Source organism: Silene latifolia, chromosome 11 (assembly GCF_048544455.1).
Source record: "Silene latifolia isolate original U9 population chromosome 11, ASM4854445v1, whole genome shotgun sequence".
Lineage (NCBI taxonomy): Eukaryota > Viridiplantae > Streptophyta > Magnoliopsida > Caryophyllales > Caryophyllaceae > Silene > Silene latifolia.
The window spans coordinates 142,603,568-142,608,469 of record NC_133536.1 but is presented as its reverse complement, the minus strand read 5'-3'; the positions used below and the strand labels follow the sequence as shown (position 1 = coordinate 142,608,469).

Here is a 4,902-nt window from a genome sequence, read left to right as displayed (position 1 = left end):
ATTGTGGGGGCACTACTAAGGCATGAATAGCCTAGGCAATTGCCATCCCCACACTAAGGTAAAGCACTACACATCAATTAAAATCATTAGTCCCTCCCTCACTTCTCTCTTTTCATGACAATTATTTTGATCAAAGTAAAAATAAATCCAAAAATGACAAAAATGCAATACAAAAATTAAATGTAAGTTAGGGAGTTAGAAATATTTACAAGTGGTGGTTTAGGGAGGACTCCACCAAACTCTCATTTTTGATGAGATGTCAAGGAGGCATGTTCAAGGTGTTGTTGATGTTGCTCAACACCTTGAAGAAGTAATCAAAAGCTTGTTCATTGTTATGGTAGAGGTCCTCAATAGACCGTGGCCCTTGTTGTTGATCATGATCGATGGCATGCCCAATGTAGGGATTAAAGATCCCTTCAAATTCGTCGTCCCAAAGACCACAAACTTCATTGAGTTGATCATTGAAAATCTCTTGCTTAGATGGAGACAACTCTCCCAATTTCTTCTCTTGACCAATGAGGCCATCATCTTCTTCCTTGGTTGATTTTGATGAGCTTTGCAAGCTCTCCTTGTCACAATTCACTTGCTCTTTGAATGGAGCATCTTCAACTTTCTTCCTCCATTGGAGTTCCGATTTCTTCTTCTCATCTTTCCGGCTATAATGATCAATTATGAAACATGGCTCATGCAAACGAGGAGCTCTCATGGTCTTGTCAAGATTGAAAGTTATGCTTTCATCTCCCACTTCTAGAGTGAGCTCTCCATGTTTCACATCAATCACCGCACCCGCGGTGTGTAGGAAAGGTCTTCCTAAGATGATTGGAATGTTGGAATCTTCCTTCATATCAACTATGACAAAGTCCACCGGGATGAAAAACTTCCCAATTCGCACGGGGACATCTTCCCATATCCCTAGCGGTGTCTTCGTCGATCTATCGGCCATTTGAAGAGTGATATTGGTACATTTAAGCTCTCCCATTCCCAACCTTTTACTTACCGAGTACGGCATGACACTCACACTAGCCCCTAGATCACACAAGGCTTTGTTGATCGTTGTGTCGCCAATGGTACACGGTATTGAGAAGCTTCCCGGATCCTTTAACTTTGGAGGTGAACTCCCTTGAAGTATGGCACTACTCACCTTGGTGAAGGCGATAGTCTCAAGTTTCCGGATTGACTTCTTCTTTGTGAGGATATCTTTCATGTACTTTGCATAGGCCGGAACGTGATTGATTAATTCCGTGAAAGGAATTGAGACTTCTAAGTTCTTCACAATTTCCATGAACTTCCCAAGTTGATCATCAAATTTAGGCTTGGCTTGACGACTTGGAAAAGGAAGTCTAATCACAATGGGCTCCTTTTCTTTGGCTTTGTCTTCATTTTTCTTTGAACTTTCTTCTTTTGATGATTCCCCTTCTTTGGGACCTTGCACCACAACTTCATTCTCACTAGCTCTCACAACTTCATCCTCAACTTGCTCCTTCGGTGCTTCATACCTTGTACCACTTCTCAAGTGAATGGCACTAACCGTTTCATGTCTAGGGGGATTACTTTGTGGTGGTAATTGCCCCTTTTGTCTTTGTGAGCTCGAAGATGCTAGTTGGGTCAATTGTGTTTCCAACATCTTGGTGTGAGCTAGAATGTTGTTGATGGTGGTGTCTTTTGCTTGGCTATCTTTTTGCATTTGGGTGAAAAATTCTTGTTGATTCTTTTGCATTTGGAGGACCGCTTTTTGGACATCAAAACTTTGGTCATTGTGGTGATTGTATGGATTTTGATTTTGGTAACCTTGGTTTTGATTGTAAAAGGGTCTTTGATTTTGATTTCTCATGGGTGGTGGAGTGTATGTTGTTTGAGGGTTTTGAACATTTTGGCTTTTGTATGAGAGATTTGGATGGAACTTGGTGTTTTCATTGTAAAAATTTGAATAAGGGGTACCACTTTTGTAAGCTTGGAAAGCATTGACTTGCTCGGTTGTTCCCCTACACTCACTTGAGTCATGACCCAAGGTTCCACAATTCTCACATATCCCGCTTGGGATTGATGAGGATCTTTGTCATGGCATTGACATGATGCTTTGATGATTTTGAGCTTTCCTCAAGTCTAGCCATAGCTTGTTCAAACTTCAAGTTGATTGTGTCAATGTGAGCACTAAGTTGAGCACCCAATTGAGTAACGGTGTCCACTTCATACTTTCCTCCTCTAGTAGCCTTGCGAGGCCTACTATATTGCGAATTATGGACCGCCATTTCCTCAATCTTGTTCCATGTTTGATTGTCATCAACTTCGGTGAACATTCCATTTGATCCCATATTGAGAATGTTCCTTGAATCTTCATATAAACCATTCCAAAATTGTTGCACTAAAAACCATTCGCTAAGTCCATGGTGAGGACATAAGCGACAAATACCTTTGAACCGCTCCCAAGCTTCATACAAAGATTCTTCATCCCTTTGCTTAAAACCCGTAATTTGAGCTCTTAGCATATTGGTCTTTTCCGGTGGGTAGAATTTTTGGTAGAAAGCTGGAGCTAGCTTCTTCCAAGAATCTATTCCAAGGGTGGCCTTATCAAGGCCCTTCAACCATTGCTTTGCGGTGCCGATTAAAGAAAAAGGAAATAAGACCCATCTTATTTGGTCTTGAGTCACGCCCGTTTGAGAGATAGCTTCACAATAATCACAAAATGTTTCCATATGAGAATGAGGGTCCTCACTAGGCATTCCCCAGAATTGGCTCCTCTCAACTAGTTGGATGAAGGCGGACTTGGCAATAAAGTTTCCGGTAAGATGTTGTGGGGTAGGAGTACCATTTGGTAGATCCTCCTCGGTGGGTATAGAGTGTGACGAGAATTTAGGCATTGTAGGTGGATTTTGTGTGGTATTGTTTAATGGGTTTTCTTCTCCTTCTATTGCGAAAGGATTGACAAACTCACTAGTGGGTTGAACAACTTCACCAACACCTCCCAAATTCCTCCTAACAAGTCTCCTATTATTCGTCAAGGTTCTTTCGATTTCACGGTCAAAAGGTAACAAATCTCTTTGTAACCTTCTAGACATGCAAAATATCAAACAACTCAAAAACAATTAGAACAAACCTTGAGGAGTTTTACTTCCCAAGGTGAAAAAGACACAACTAAAAACAATAAAAGAAATCTTAAATCAATTTAAACACCGTCCCCAAACAACGGCGCCATTTTTGATCGGAGCCATTTGGTGTTCACAATTAAGCATATGTGGTCGTTGGTCAATGGTCGATACAAAACACAATTTATACTTCACAAACAACTCTACAATTAGTAAAGAGGCAAGTAAAGGTCGGATCCCAAGGGACGGGTATTGAAATGAAGATTCTATTGTAACTAGTGGTGTCTAGGGGTGTCACAAATTGGGTTGATGTAGAAGGTTACTAAACTAAGATAGCAATGAAAATAAACTAACAAGATAAATAAAATAAGGGTGTAAACAATTGATTAAAAGCACTAGGGTGTCATGGGTTCATAGGGGAATCATGGGATATGATCATACAAACATGTTCTCAAATTATAAGCAAGCAATTATTGTTGTGATGGATTGAGTTGGGTTATATCTTACAATCCTAGGAAAGTTTGGGTCCGGAGCCGAATCTCTTGGATTGTACAACACCTACAAGTCGACTTAATCTTCCCTACTTAACACATGCATGGTCTAACAAGACTCGAGTTGGGTTATGTCTTACAAGTCAAGTTGAAAGGATAGAAGATGATAGTAAATGCAAGGATTCATAGGCTTAGCATTTCATCAAATATAACATGTGCATGTATTAAGATCAAAACAAGCAAGCAAATAAGATATGAAAGCATATTAATTTAAGCATGAATCATTCCCCATGTTGGTTTCCCCTAATCACCCATTAAACCCTAGCTAAGAGACTACTCACTCATTATCATATTGATCATGCTAGAAAGGTTGTCAATCATACTAACATAATGAAACATGATGAATAAATGAAAGTAATTAGCAATAATTAAAAAGGGATTAAGAGATTATACCTACTAATGATTCCAATAATAAAGCAAGAATAATAGAAGTACTTGAATCCTAGATTGAGAGGTTGTCAATCTCCCAATAATAACCCAAATAATCTTCAATTACCCAAAATAAAGTAAGAACAAGAGAGAGATTAAAGAACTAAAACTTGGATTAAAACTTGATTAATATTTGATTACAATATTGAAGAGAGATTTGATTGATATTAACTACACTAATTATTGATAAGAAGAACATGCTCCTCTAATTAGACTAATGGGGTATTTATAGTGAAAATTAGGGAGGATGCATTAGGGTTAACTAAGGGCTAAACTAGTAATTACACTTTTAAGTTGAGCAAGGAGCCTCCGGGATTATCCGAGAGAAGGGCTTCTCTTATCGATGCTTGAGGAATGAAAACGTCTTTGTCTTTGTGATCCGTGCGGATGGGAGTCGGGACGGCCGGATCTGGGCTGAGAAATCCGAGCGGATTCTTGGGCAAGACGCTCGGATTGGCGAGGGGAATCCGAGCGGATTCCTTTGCGGGACGCTCGGATTGGCGAGGACGGACGGATTCTCTACAATCCGTTCGGATTGTTAGTTCAGACTTTCCTTCTTCTTTTTCTTCCCTTTTCTTCACGAATTCCTTGGGGATTTCCTTGGGGACTCAAGGATCCTTTTCTCAACAATGCTCTTCTACTATGCTATGTACAAAGGCCTTCTAGTCTTGTCTCTCCTTGATGCTTGGTCATTGAATATGATCAATTTAGCCTTGTTTTGCCATGAAACTGCAAGATTCTTACTCCTTTCCTACCAAGGGATCAAAATCTCAAAGAATATGCAAAACAAAGAACTAAAGATAAGAAATGACCCAAATAGGCACTAAAAAGCATAGAAA

At 39.7% G+C, this 4,902-nt stretch overlaps 1 non-coding gene across 1 annotated transcript; it reads left to right on the top strand.

Annotated features, from left to right (window-relative positions):
* Positions 1 to 2,379: 2,379 nt before the first annotated feature.
* LOC141616320 (small nucleolar RNA R71) lies at positions 2,380 to 2,486 on the top strand. Its single transcript, XR_012530676.1, has one exon. It is a non-coding gene; the product is annotated as a small nucleolar RNA R71 (small nucleolar RNA).
* The last annotated feature ends 2,416 nt before the right edge of the window (positions 2,487 to 4,902 follow it).